Below are 15196 nucleotides of genomic sequence, written 5' to 3' on the forward strand. Positions count from 1 at the left end.
TACAGGCTGTGCGATTTGGAAATGCAAGTGTTGATAGACGTTGCTTTTCTGCTTCTCACTCAACAAAAGGCTTCTGCTTTCTCTTTCAAGTTCACAGGTCTCTGAGCTTTCCCGGTCCCTCAGGACCAGGTATAGCCTTGCTGCATGCAAATGACCCACCGGTGTTCCTTTCTGCTCTGACCTGCACACCCTGCCTGCCGCCCAGGGGAGCGGATCTGACTCCCCCAGACGACATCCTCGAAGAACTGGGGGAGCCTTGAGGCAGCTTCATGGGCTCCCACTGGCCAGGCTTTGAACTCGCCAATCCTTCTTGCTGTTTTGGGATGTTTCACTTTTCTCTTCCCCCAGGGAACCGTCTGCTTTCATGACAGTTGTACTATGCGCCAGTGTGAGGGTCTAGAAGAGACAAGATTAATTGCTCTCTAGTCAGAAAAAGGAAAAGTGGTAAATTTTTATGTTTAGAAAAAGATGAGCTGGTGAAATACAGCCAGGACGCTTTGCCCAGTCTTTTATTTTGGAATAGAACATGCCTAATACAGTTAGACAAAAAGCTCATTTTCTATGGCGCCTCCTTGCTTGGGGTTTGATTCAGAATCTCAAATCCCTTCGCCTTGCAGACAAGTGAGGACTGTCTTGGAAGCTGGGCATGTGGACCGAGGTGCTGCTATTTCCACTCACTTTTGGACCTTGGGCTAATCACCGGGCAGTTCTTTAAGAAGGGAATGTAATCGCTGCCCTACCAAAAGGGATAATGTGAGGTGGACATGTTCATATGAAAAGAGGTGTCGACACAAACAGGCATTGCCAGCGTGAAAGATGCAGCCGTGCCAGGCATTCATACTGCTTGTAGCCATTCCCGTTTTCACCCTCTAATTTTGTTCTCATTGGCGTAACACCATGGATAGCTACAGAGCTTTAGGGAAGTGTACACAGAGACCTGATTCATAGACTTTCCAAACTAAAGTAGGCCTTAATGATCACTGCATCTCCTGGACACACAGACGGAAGCTGAGTACCGATAACGCACACGTACTGAGAGCCGACCGCGCACCAAGCTGGGCTTGAACCCTCCCACCTGTGGTAACCCACCGAATCTCCAAAGCCGCTACCACCAGGGAGATATTACAATCATCACCTCCACTTTGTAGACGAACAAGCAAATGTCAAGTAACCCCCCCAAGGTCACGTTGTACCAGTGCAAGGGTCTAAACCCAGGAGCCAATTCTCCCCACTATGACAGTGTGTTGCTACCCAGAAACTGAGTTCCAGAGAGATATGGGCAACTGATAGAAGATAAAGTTCAGCTGTTAGGGATGAAAACCAGGTCGCCTGATCCACAGTCCAGGTGTCTGTCTATCTGTGTGGATGAAGGTAGGGCTCAAATCCTAGCTGGACACGTGGTTGTGGGAATGACCTTGGGCAAGTCATCAGTTGACCTGGGATTTGGTGTTCTCATCGAGATAAACTTGTCGTAAAATAGCCTCACAGTTTACTGTGAGCATTAGATGAGATAATACCTGTAAAGCATTTAGAAGAGCCCTGGATGTAGCTACTCAACAGATAAGAGCCATTGCCGTTATATCTGCTGCTTCTTCCACGGGGGCTCCCAGAGGGGAGATAACGGTGGCATCGTGTTGGGACCCCGAGGGGCTGCTGAGGGAGGGGAGAGGTGGTGAGGATGCACCAGAAACTTGTGTTTGCAACAGAAAGCAGCTGGCCCTTCCCAGATAAAGATGGAAAATGAAATAGAATAAAAAGGCTAGAGTCACAGACAACCTAACACTCTCTATTTGCCCTTTCACGCTGGCAGTTCATCCATTCTCCATTCCCTCTGCCCTAAATGGACCAGGAGCTGAATGGGACATGCACTGCATCCCTCCTCAGGTCCTGGCAGGATGCCCTGAGCTACCTGCCCCTCTCAGCCTCTAGGTTCACCCCCTGACGGGTCCTGACAGCCAAGTTTGGGGGGCCAATCAGCTTCCAACACCCGAGGTCCCAGGCCAGGGAAGTAGCTGCGTGCTTGCTGCTCTCAAGGGAGCCCTGGAATCATGCAAACTTCTGCGATTGCTTCTGCCGACTCAAATCTCTCTCCCTCTGTTAACAACACAACAGACATCTTGTCTGTGTTTGATAAATAAGCTTCTCTATTTATTCAGGGGAGTGAATTTGTAGCTATTATGATTCAAATGACATTGACACGATATTTTCTCTCTTTTTTTTCTCCCCTGATGTTGAATCAGGAAAAGAAAATCCATATGAAAAAAAAAAAAAACCCCACAAAAACCCAAAGCAATTACTCTGCATATCAGTCCATGAAATAAAGAAATGCCTAAGCCAACTCTCTTTTGGGGTGGAGGTAAGGGAACTGATAAATAATTTAGAAACTGTTGCTGCTTCCTGGTTCCCCGAGATGCAGCTGGAATGTGCTAATAGGAGGCACATGCTGCATTTATTAGGCACTGAGCAACGTTTTAATTTCTCAACCATTAACGTGATCTGCAGTGGGCTTGTGCACAAAGTCAGATCCCAGGGATGTCAATCAACCCAGCTAACCAGTGTTGGCATCGTCATATGGGGTGTTACCTCTCATTGGGTTTCCTGAGTCCGCCAGTCAAGCAGACGTGACTGAGCGGACAGGCAAGACGGGGAGTGGGCCCCAGCCAGCAGAGTCAGCTCTGCATCTGGAAGTCCTTGTGTTAGACGCCCTTCCTGTTGGATCAGGGTAGACTCACCTGATCTCATCCCTTTCCCCAACCGTGCTCATCCCCAGCTGCCCAAGCACACTCCAGAATGTTAAGTCTTGGATGTCGAGGATAGGCTAGAATCTTCTTGAACATCTAATCCCCCAGACAGAGGGAACATAGGAGAGCTTGTAATCGGAAGACATCTTGGCCCATGTTTTCTAGACCCAAGTGGCCTTGTGGAGCAGCTCAGAGTCAGAGGTACAGGCCTGCTGGGTCACTTGGTCCGTGGCTTTCAACATTTGACAGTGACCTAAAATATCAAATTCATCCTATATCACAACACTGCACACACACACGCCACACTCTACTGAAATAAAATGTTCATAAAATATCCTTACGTTATGACATGCACTTTGATAATTCATTTCATTTTTTTAAAAAATCACAGGTGGAAGCCACTAAAATATTTAATAACCTCTAATGGGTTGCAGCCTGCAGTTTGAATAACACTGACAGTCCAACAATGAGGTATCTCAGGTTGATGAGAATAAGTAGACCTGCAGCCAGGGCAGGCATCTCCTCAAAGAAACATGCAAAAACACCTGGGGGAAACTTCAGAGTGGCCAGTTCAGGACTGGTCTACACTGGCGTTCCAAGTACAGCTGGGATCCTTGGTTGTCTGGCAGGGCGGCTGGTCTGATAGAGCCCAGAGCCCTCCTGGGGGCCGGCCGGGCTCCGGCTGCCTGTAGTGGGAACGAGGGAAATGTTTACATGTCCTGGGGGGAGGGGGCTGCCACGGGCAAGCTTGTCAAGAGCTCGGCTTCTCCCATCACAGCTCACTCCCCCTGGGACTCTCTGCTTTTCCCTCCTGCTCTCCATCCCCACCCTGTGCCTTTCCTCCCTCTTACTTCCTCTGTGTCCTCCTTTGCCCTCTCCCTTCCCTATCTTTCCTTTACCAATAAGTATAGATTTAAAAAAAAAATTTCCCCATTCATCATTCACAATCTGCTAAAGTAGTTCTTCAAACTCCCTGTAGGCAGGAAACCTAAGTGTTGGGTTGAGAGTCATGTATGGTGTGTGTGTATCTGTGTGTGGTATGTGTGTTTGTGTGTGTGTGGTGTGGGTGTGTGTGTGGTGCGTGTTCATGGGTGTTTGTGTGTGTGGTGTGTGTGTATCTGTGTGTATGGTGTGTGTGTGTCCATGCATGTGTGTGCAGTGTGTGTGTTTGTGTGTGTGGTGTGTCTGTGTGTGTGTCCATGTATGTGTGTGCGGTGTGTGTGTGTCCGTGTGTATGTGTGCAGGGTGTGTGTGTCCATGTATGTGTGTGTGCAGTGTGTATGTGGTGTGTCTTTGTGTGTGTGGTGTGTGTGTATCTGTGTGTGTGTGGTGTGTGTGTGTCCATGTATGTGTGTGTGGTGTCTCTGTGCGTGTGTGTCTGTGTGTGACATGAACTGCAGAGTCGGCCAATGCTTGTGTCTCCTCTGAAGGAGACGTGAAAGCACAGCGTCCAAGAGGAATAATCCTACAAACCCCCAACCCTAAGAAAATAACTTACAAGGAAAGAAGAAATCATTGCTTTGTGATTTTGCTTTCAAATAACCTGTCTCCTTTCTAAATATATTAGTTTTATATTTGATTCTATTGCTCTATCAGCAACTGCAGTGATTTGGAGCCATGATATACTCAGCCGCCTAATTTCCATGGAAAGGAGGGAATTTATAGATGTAGTCACCAAGGGGTTAGCAATGCTGTGAATTTCAGTGGCACTTTCCTTGTTGAAAGCACATTATAAGCATTAACTAATTGTGCTGCACAACATCTGCAAGAGAGAGAGAGAGAGGAGTGGCTCTCACGTGGCGGAGCCTGGGGAAGAACTGGCACAGGCCTGCACGGCTCCAGGGAAGTGTGGGTTCCCAAGAACTGAGATTGGGATCCAGTTTTCCCAAACCTTCACAATTCCTTAAGCCTCATGCCAGCTGCAGTGTCTACTTTTACACGTCCTAAGGCAGTTGCTTAAGTTTTCAGCATGTAAGTTTCCTCAGCTATAAAGTGGAGACAATAATAACACCCATTGTAATAAGCTTGCTCTAATAATTAAATGAGATACAACTTTGCACAGGGCCTGGTCCTTAGGAAGTACTTAATGAATCATGGCTATCAGCTCGGAAAATACCCCCACTTCTCCTGTTCACACTTCCTCCTCTGTCTTCTCCCTCCTTCCTCTCTCCCTTGCTTTCTCCCCTGGGCTCCTTTCATGGGCAGACTCCTTGGCTGTCAGGCATCTTTGGAATCTGGGGGGAAGACATCACGCACCTGCTCCCCTGTGGCTGGCTGTCTGCTGAATGTGCCAAAGGTGATGGCTTTGGGCAAAAGCTTACAGGAGCCTGATAGACACATATCCTGCCCTGCTTGAAAGCCCTGCTTGGTGATAACAGTAGCTCAAAGGCTGACACCCCCAGTGCTCATCAGACATCTGTTGGTTATTAGCAACCACCAGGCCACGCTGCTGGGGCTTCGGAGGACAGACAAGGGCTCTGTGATACCAGGAATGGTCAGGGGACCACCACAGGCCTTTTCTACCAGCCTAGGTACAATTCCTCACACACAGACCTGCAGAAACAGGCTTTGCGGGTTGCTCTGGTGCATTCAGACGGCAGTACCTCACCCTGTCCGTCTGTGCTAATGATAGCCTGGTTTGGAATTCTGAGAAAGGAAAGACAGTGTTGGCTGTGGAATTCAATACTTTATCGACTTTCCATCAGAGTTTGTGCTCTGCTCTGTGAAATCACAGCACCCAAGAAACCTCGGATTAATACACAGGTCCCAAGGTCTTAGGCCACAGGACCTGGGGACAATGGATCCCACAGGTGACAAGGATTTTGACTGTGAATAGAACAAGCTGCACTAAGCTGGCAACGTGGGTGGCACGGCTCTCTCCCGGCGGGCATCGCCCCCGTCACGGCTTCCTGCTCCTGTGGGTTCTTCCTAGTGCATGGCCCGCTGGAGTCTTCTCAGATGCTAGTCTGATTCAGTCTATCATTCCCTCATCCAGTCTGGAATGCAGAGAAAGTGCGGGCTGCAGTCGAAGCAGTAACTGTGCAGGGGAACCGCAGCCCAGGTGGCGATCCAGCCCGCCACCCACTTGTGGGGCCGTCTGTTTGCAGTTCATCCCCCAGCAGCTCAACCTCACCATCCAGCTGGGATGTATTCAAGGGACACAAGCTCATTTATCAGCCGAGCAGAGCCTAATTAGGAAGGTGATGCCACCATGCATTCATTGCCTAACATACACCAAGGCCAAAGACAAGTCGTTCTGCGGTCATACATTCTTGGGATTTATCCACCATTGGGGAAGAGTGGGGATTGGCCAGACCTAGCACAGCATATGAGTGTCTACGTGTGTCACTTCCCCCTATGTTTTAGTACCACTCATCCTTGAATCCAGGTAGTGGAAACAATGGGTAAACGTGACAGTTGGAGACCTGGTCCAAGAAGGTATCCATCCAGTAGGACGTGTTCAGGGGCTTGAGATTTTTAGGAAAAGCAGGCAAATTATTTGACCAATTTTTAAAGCATGACTTGTGGCTACCCTTGACCCTGGTAGCCCTGGTTGGACATTGATAGATGAAATTCTGCCTGAGTCTTTGCCAGAACGTGTTTCTTGGCTGCCAGAAGGACATCTTGGCCTCTCAGAGGGCACAGCTGGTTCCCAGGATTCTGTCAAAAGACATCCTGATTTGTGTGCCTGTTTGGGGTGTCACAGTGTCTGAGTTTGCAGGACTTTGGCCAAATTGAGAGTAGGGGAGGGGCAGTTAGGAAAAGAGAGGAAAGAGGAGGGGGAGCCAGGAAGAGAGAAGGAAACCCAGAGAGTGGGGCTGGTGTTAGAGACTCAGGCAAAGTCTGCGTGAAGCCTCGGCATTTACCCCCCAGAAACACGCCACTCAGCTTGGGCCCGGCTGCCAGCAAGAGCGGATTTAGTGACGGATTTATGACGCACTCCTCCCTTCCTGTTGGTCACTGCAGCTGTTGGAAGAGATGATGTCCCTCCTTGACATTCACAGTTCTTTGGTTCCCCAAAGTTTCCAGCTCTGCAGCATGTTTGCAAGTCCCTGTTCTCAGGAGGCATCCACACCAGGCCAGGGCTGCAGGACCGGCTGGAATCCAGGACCAGCTTCTGTCCTCCTGGGTCCCTGGTCCCTGGCGCCTTCCTTGCGCTCAGCAGTGCTCTAACCAAAGTCTCCAGACGGAAGAAACACTCTGTCCTAAAGAGGGAGACGAGAAACTGCCTAGAAAGCCAAGCACCACGTAAACAGGGTTTAAAGCACAGGAGCCGCTACTTTAATTACGGCTCGTGCTGTTTCATCACCAGTGTTTCCCACACATTCATCAGCAACCTGGTGATAAATCAATCTCTGGAAGCCAGAAGCTGCCACAGCTGCAGCCTCCAGGCTCCATCCTCTCCTCCCGGCCTGGATCCCCCGGAGCCATTGCCAGATGAGTGTGCAGCCTTGAGCCTCCAGGATTCGGAGCCCAAGTCGGTTTGGGACTGAGGCTGGGAATCAGACTGCCACCTCAGCATCAAAGAAAGGGTCAGAGAGGAGAATATTTATAAGGGTCAGATCTGCAGGTAGATGATAACTGGCATATTGGTGTGTTGGACTGTTTCTCAGATAATGACTGTTATACCTTTGATGTTAATGGTAGTAATAATCATACTATACGTGGATAGACCTAGAGATGATCATACTAAGTGAAGTCAGACAGAGAAAGACAAACGTCATATGATATCACTCATATGTGGAATCTTATTTTTTAAAAAATGATATAAATGAACTTATTTGCAAAACAGGAATAGACTCACAGATTTTGAAAACAAACTTATGGTTACCAAAGGGGAAATGCGGTGGGGAGGGATAAACTAGGAGCTTGGGATTAACGTACACACGCTACTCTATATAAAATAGATAAGAAGCAAGGACCTACTGTATAGCACAGGGAACTCTGCTCAGTATTCTGTGATAACCTATATGAGAAAAGATTTGAAAAAGAATGAATATATGTATATGTATAACTGGATCACTTTGCTGTACACCTGAAACTAACACAACATTGTAAATCAACTCTACTTCAATGAAATTTAAAAAAAAAGAAAGTGATGAAAATAATGGATGATAATAGATTCATCAAATTAGGTTTGGAGATATTCTAAGTTTGTTTTCTTTGATTATATAATAAAATAAATTCTTAATTTGTTAAAAAATAATAATGACACATATTAGCAGCTGTTATTTATTAAATACTCTGTGCCTGCCTAACACACTTATCCTCAGTGTTTAGTCCTCAGCGACCACTCAACAGGGTACAGGTGATTATCTGCAACTTTCAGCTGTGAAAACCGAGGTCACAAGTTGAGGGGCAGAGCCAGGGTTCCAACGCTCCCCTGTGCCCCCCTGCTGTGGGTGATGACCTCTGGTGATACGTGCTCCCTGCCAAATCCCCTGCAGCAGCGTCTACCCTTCCAGGGATCCTGGTGTGTGTGCCCGGTGGCACCACTTGGAGGAATACGGGATAAAGTGAGTGTCAGCAGCAAGGCTTGTGCTGAGGACACAAGGATGGTGCCAGCAAGGCCCTCACACACCTTGTCAGCTTTTTATAATCTTTTTCCAGATGGGAAAGTTGAAGCCAGAGAGGTGAACTCACAGACCTCAAGGCAAACCTGGGCCTAGAGCCCAGTTCTTGAAAGGCCTGGGTTGGCCATTTCTCGACTGTATTTGAAGAGGATGAGGAGAAATTGTACTTGAAACTTTGAAATAGTGAGAGCCTCTTCTGACCCCCACCTGTTCCTCAGGCAGAGGCCAGTGGCCCTTCGTAATTCGGGGTGAACCTTTTGAGTCCCTCAGGGTGCAGCAGGGAAGGCAGGGAGCTTCAGGCCTCAGGCTGCCCACCCTCTGGAGAGGATGGTGCCACTGGCAGGGCCCTGGGAGAGCTGTCCACTGCTGGGATGGGAAGGGACCTGCTTGGTGCAGGATGAAAGGCAGCAACTGGACACCAGCGAAAAGAGAACGCGGGAGAAAGAAACACAGAATTCACGTGGCCATAGTCCATCCCTCTTCCCAGCTGAACCTAATTCACCGACTCAAAGCCCAATTTTTATCCCACCTCCTCCGAGACTAGTCCAGTCCTCACCAGCCTCAACTGTGTTGTTGTTTGCTTTTTTAAAGTGAGGTATAATTTACTAGAGTAAAAGTCACCATTCTTAGTGTATAGTTCTACACATTTTAATGAACAGACAGTCATGTAACCACCACTGTAATCAAGGTACGGGACATCTCCATCACCTACAAAGTTCGCTCATGCTCCTGTGTAGTCAGTTTCTCCCCCAAGGCCAGCCTGTTTTCTGCCACTATAGTTTTGCCCTTTCAAGAATGTTATGTGAATGGAATCACACAGTCTTTAGCCTTTTGGGTCTGGCCTCTTTGGATTAGCATAAAGCATTCCAGGTTCAGCCATGGTGGTCTGTGTATCAGAAGTCCCTTATTTTTTACTGCTGTGTAAGTATCCCATCGTGAGGATGTACCTGAGTTTTTTAATCTGCTCACCCATTGAAAGATACCTGGGCTGTTGCCAGTTTGGGGAAATTATTACAAAGCTGTTACAGATATTCACATGCAGGTGTGTGTGTGAACCCGGGTCCTTGTTCCTCTCGGCCTTGCTGGGGTACAAGGTGAGGGCATGTTTAACTTGAACCTCTCTGTATTTGATCTCTCACGTCTCTTAAGGTCAGTTCTACAGAGATTTTTCTTTAGTTCTTTTCTAATCTTCTTTTAACCAACCCCAAATCGTTGAATACAGTAGGTGCTGGGCATTATAACAACATTGAAACTGCAAAGATACGTGGGATGCTTTTCTAGGATGTGTACATCCCCATGGTGCCAACTTGCTGAGTGGCAGACACTCCATCGCAGCAGGGAGGTGGGGCTGGAGTGCATCGGCCACCCCAGGTTACCTTGGCGTGTGACTGGTTATAAGCAACCAACACATCGATTGTGTATAAGCAATACAACGTGCAGTGATCACCTGCAGGCACACCCATAGATTCTGGCTCAGATGTGGGGCAAGGGGAGATTTTACAACCAACACCCTCACCTTCACAATTTCCCTTACACTTGAAAACATCCAGAGGAAACAATATAAAATATTTGAAGAATAAAAATATTTTGTGTGACAATTCTGTGTGCACGCTTTAAAAAAGGCACTATATTTCCAATATTTCCAGAACCTAAGGTCATCTTGTTCGACCTCCTGATACTCAAAGCTCCTCTGCAACATCACTGCTCACCCAATGGCTGCCTTTTCCCAGTGATGTCAGCTCACCATCCTGATGGTCTAGTGGAATCAAGCACTGTGTTTGGAGTAAGACGTGCTTAATGAGCCTGCAGGAGTTGTTGCTCACTTCATCATCATCACCAGCATCATCGATATTATCATTGTTATTATTATTTCATCTATAGACAATCGGGATACTAGAATCTCCATCTTTGTATTAAGCCAAAATCTGTTACCGTATTACTTCATCCATCGATCTTACATTTGGTTTTGGGGGCCATTCAAAATAAGTGGAATTTACATGAGACATTTCAAAGTATTTGAAGACAATCAATGGGTCTTCCTTCAGCCTTTTCCTCTCTAGTCGTGAAGCTAAGCTCCCTCACTTCCTTCCATAACTCAACCTAAGAATCACGAGACACATTATACAGTCTATTCATCATCGAGGTTGCTTGGCTATGATTCTGTTTGCCTCTGAATCCCTAACTGCTTATAATGCTGCAAATGCAGTTTGTTCCGGGTGCTATTGGTCTATTAATACGGTCTCATATATCAACTTCTGGGGAAGTTACATTGCACTAATGTCACGTTACGTTTTCTAGCAACTAAAATTCCTAAACGTTTTTTAAAGTTCTGCTACTGAGCCTTCCTTCTTTTTTACTGCTTTGAGATAAGTGTCCCATTTTTTCAAAACCTGGCCCACTTCCTGAGCTTGTCAAGATCCTTTGAAACTCAATTCTGTCATGCTGACTATTAACTATCCAGCCCGGCTTTGAATTAGGTGAAAGTGTGATCTGTGTGCCTGCTGTTTCTTCATCTAATGCTGGTAAAAATGTCAAACAGGACAGGGTCAAAGACAAAGGCCTCTTTCCGGGTTGACACTGATCCGTTGCTCAGAACGCTATGGAGGCCAAACCCACCCACCACCTGGGAACATCATGAGGACCCTGGGAAATGCCATGCTTACATTTAAAAAGTGATGTCTACCAAATTTCCCAAGTAACTTGTTATAAAAAGGAAATGAGATTGGGCTGCTAGGGCTTTGTGGCAGTGAGCTGGTGCTTTCGTCTAGTGAGTATCCTTTCCTTTCTAAGTGCTCACGGTCGTCCTAGTAATACTTTTTTTCGGTAGTCTTTCTTCTTAAAAGCAGGCACCACGTAACAGCTAAGGTTCTGAATATTCAGAATAAATATGGCCTATTTCCTGTTCTCAACGATCATATAGATAGACATAGAGTTTAGGCCTTCAGTGATGTGCATATGAATGAATCTACAAGATAATTTCAAACGTTATCTTCAGGAGCCACATGCCGTTTCAGAACCTGGGAGATGAAGCTGCAGAGAAGGTGTGGGAGAATCTCCCCTGCCTATTTGGCAGCCTTACTGGTGAGTGCAAGGGGCCTGTGGCCCTCGATCTCAGTAGTTCCGGGATGCAGATATCCAGCCTCATCTCCGATGGTCAGGCAGATGTCTGCTCTCTGCTCTGTGCAGGAGGCTGATGCACGGTGTAGTACTGGTACTTAACTGCATGTGCGTTCTCCCGTGCAGCCAGACCAGATGCACAAAGAGGAAAAGCGCCTTCTCCAGGGAGGTCAAGTAATAGACATGCTTGAAAGAAGTCACACTCCAGCTCTGGGGCAGTGGTTCTCAAAGTGGTTTTCCGGAACTAGTATCCTCAGTATCAGTAAGAGTTTGTTAAAAATGCAAATTCCTGGGTCTCTCCAACCTACTGAATCAGAAACTCAGGCTTGGGGCCCAGCGATCTGTGTTCTCATAATCTCCCTCCAGGTGATTTGGGGAAAAAAATTTTGAGAACCGTTGCTCTAGCATTTGACAACCCAGTCAAGACAGCCCTGGGAAGGGGGAGCCTGAGGTTGGTAACAACTCTCAACATTCAGTTCGGCAAACACTTTCTGGCATGGCTCTTCCAGGTAAGGGGCCAGGTGCAGAAGTGAAGTAGAATGTGAAGAATGCATAAGGCACAGCCCCTTTCCTTAAGCTGCTTACAATGTCGACAGGAACAAGCAGTGGAAACAGGAACACGAAAAGCATCATAAAAATAAAGTGAATCAGTCCGATTGAGTAGGAGAGGATGAGAGGGAAGGCAGATGGCGGCCGATTCCTGGAGGGGATGGCTTTTATGATGGGCCTGGAAGGAGGGCTGGGACCTTGGTCGGCAAAGTTTGGGGAAGGAGCTCCCCAGGGATGTCGGGACACGCTTTCCTTCTCTGTCCTCCATTGGACCCTATAAATACATCTCCTGTGGTCCTTCATCAAATTATGCAAACCTGCATGTCTCCACCATTCCCCCAGGAGGGCTGTCGCCAGGTCATGGGTGACCTCGACACAGCCAACCCCAGGCACTCTTCCCAGTTCCCATCTGATCCGTCCCCGGTGGGATCTTCCCCACAGTCCAAGGTGTTCTTTGGTTCCCAGTTAACATTATGCATGATACTGAGGTTTGCTTTTGAGCTCTGCTTTCCCTTCTCAGTCAGTCCTGTTTCCCTTGGAGCTGAACTTGACCTCTGACTTCTCCTGCTGTCTACCCTGCCCCCAACCCCCCAGGCAAGGAGCGGTGGCCCTGGTCTTTGGCATGCCTGATGAGGACAGGGAGTGAGGGCAGTCCCCACCATTCAAAGAGGGGAAGATGTGCCATGTTGAGGAGTGTCTGAGGCCTGCCCCGACGGCCATGCCTCCCCCAGACCAGGCCCAGCCACCAGCAAGGAACTGCATTGCGTCAGCGCCCTGGCCAATTAAGCCCACTCCTCCCTTCCAGTTCCCCTCCCAGCCCCTGGGCTCAGGCTTCCATCTGAACCTGAATTTAAGCCAAGTTCCATCTGACTCTGAGCACCTACCCAGGGGTTTTGAGACCCTGCCTCTGTTTTTCTCAGCAGCCTTCCCTACCTCGGGGGCCCATTTCCTCCCAGAAAACAGACCCTTTAACCAAATTCTAGACCCTGCCATGCCCCGTGGTCTACTCCTTTGTGGTAAGGCTCTCAGTAAGGTTTCCGCTCCCAGACAGAGGTCTAAACCCAGGGATCTGAGTCTGATGGTGGAAACACCCATTGCAGCCTGAGAACAGGGACACCTGGGGGTGTGCAGACCTTTAGATCAGGAGTCCCCAGCCCCCAGGCCGCTGCGGACCGGTACCAGTGCGTGGCCTGTTAGGAACCGGGCTGCACAGCAGGAGGTGAGCTGCTGGCAGGCCAGCGAAGCTTCAACTGCTGCTTCCCATCGCTCGCATTACCACCTGAACTATCCCCGCCATCGCTCTCATCGCCCCCGTCCGCGGAAAAACTGTCTTCCACAAAACCGGTCCCTGGTGCCAAAAATGTTGTGGACCGCTGCTTTAGATGTTGCACAGCCTCTTGGGTGGGCCACCTCCGGCCTCGACCTGCAGCACCGCCCTGCCTCCAAGCTGTGACCAAGGCTTCCGCCCGCCCTCGGGGCAGCTGCCCCCTCACACTTGCAGGTCAACAGTTGAGCCACCCGCTGACAGCACCTGATGCCTTCATTGGCCCAGCGGCTGCCAAGCAGAGATTTTCAGTCTCGCTGAGCCTCTGAAATGGAACTATCACGCTCGCATTCAATAGCACACACCAAAAATCGGAAAATTTATAGTCTGCAAGGGTACCTGCAACAATGTTTCCTGTTTTGGAAAAACAGGCTGATTAAAAATATTAAAGATTGTGATGTCTTCCTCCTTCCCTGGAGTCCCCCCACCCTGCCCCACCCTGCAATCTTCTCCTCTCTGTGTTTATCTTTTGCTGGAGGCACATTTCAGAGCTTAAGGCTGACAGTTGCATTTAAAATTATTTAAACTATGCCAAATACGGGATCTGTATACAGGTGAGTTTTCTTCTCTCTGTGGCCCCGCTTGTTAGCAAATCAGGATGTGGAGGCGTGCTGTGGATGTCGTTAATTTCTAAGTCTCCGGCGGGTTCCTCCCTGCTCCCGGCCCCTTCACCACTCCAGGCACACACAGTGCCGGTGGAGACTGACTTCCGAAAATTTATAGCACCGGCAAGCCGTGTGCTTCCGTGGATGGATATACGTGCTCTACCTCTCCACCTCCCCTGTCTCCACCCACAAAGTCCCCAGCCCTGGCTCCAAGTCAAGGAGGAAGCAGGCAGCAGCAGGGTGTGCTGGTCCAGCCGGAGAGGAGTGGAGAGTTCGGAGACATTGCTAGGAATCACGCTCTCCTCGTCAGGTGGATTTCGGAGCAAAGGCTGGGCAGACATTAGACGTGGCAGAGCTTATGTTTTCAGCATGGACCGGGTGCCCGGGGGCATGAGACGTCAGGCACTTCATTTCACCGCAGCTGTGTGTACTCTACACCAGCATACAGCACAGCAGTGTGCAAAACTGGCTCTTCTATGGGGCCCGCGGGCTCGATCATTCCTAGAGGAGCTCTTTTCCTTTGGTTTGCTTGCTTTTTGGATAAAACTACTCTCTGCCTTGTACTGTCTCTCCCTCTCTCTGTCTCTCTCCACCACCAAAGAAGCAGTTGCTACCGTTCACCCAGAAAACCGGCTCCCCGATTTGCGGTGGGATTACTGACCGTCCCGCAAGCCTTCTAAAAAGAGAAGTATTTCCAGTCACTCATCGGTATTAATTATAATCACAAGAGGTCTCTCTTTGAAAGCACGTGTTGGGAAGCTGCAGAGGTTGGGGTGTCTACAGAAGGCAATTTTTCCTTCTCCTGCTTCTCACTTTCCCAAACTAGGTCTGCTTCCCACACGCACCTCTGAGAGGAGCTCCCCCTGCCACGAATTCCGGGGGGCGGGGCGGTGGTCCTGGGTCTCTGTCTTTGACCAGTGGTCCTGAGAGGATGATGTGGGCATGAAAGGAAGCTCAGAGATTCAGGAAGCATCTATGCCCCCAAAATATGTCTGCTTTTAGGACACGCAGCTCCTCTGAGAAATAGGTGGAAATCTGGTCCTGGGAGAGCCAGTCCCAGAGCGAAAGGAAACCAGAATCCTGTGTGCTTTGTCCCTCAGGACACTGACAACTGCACATCCCTAAAGGAAGCTGGGCCGCGGTAGTGGTTATTAGTATTGTTTTTCCTATGGGGACACTGGATAAAGAAGCAATCCCAGTCATCCGAGTGATAAAAAACCCACACAAAGGCATGGCAGGGACTGCTCAGCCTGTCTCAGACCCGTCTGTGCTGATGGAGAAAGAGGT

Source organism: Eubalaena glacialis, chromosome 10 (genome assembly GCF_028564815.1).
Source record: "Eubalaena glacialis isolate mEubGla1 chromosome 10, mEubGla1.1.hap2.+ XY, whole genome shotgun sequence".
Classification (NCBI taxonomy): Eukaryota; Metazoa; Chordata; class Mammalia; order Artiodactyla; family Balaenidae; genus Eubalaena; species Eubalaena glacialis.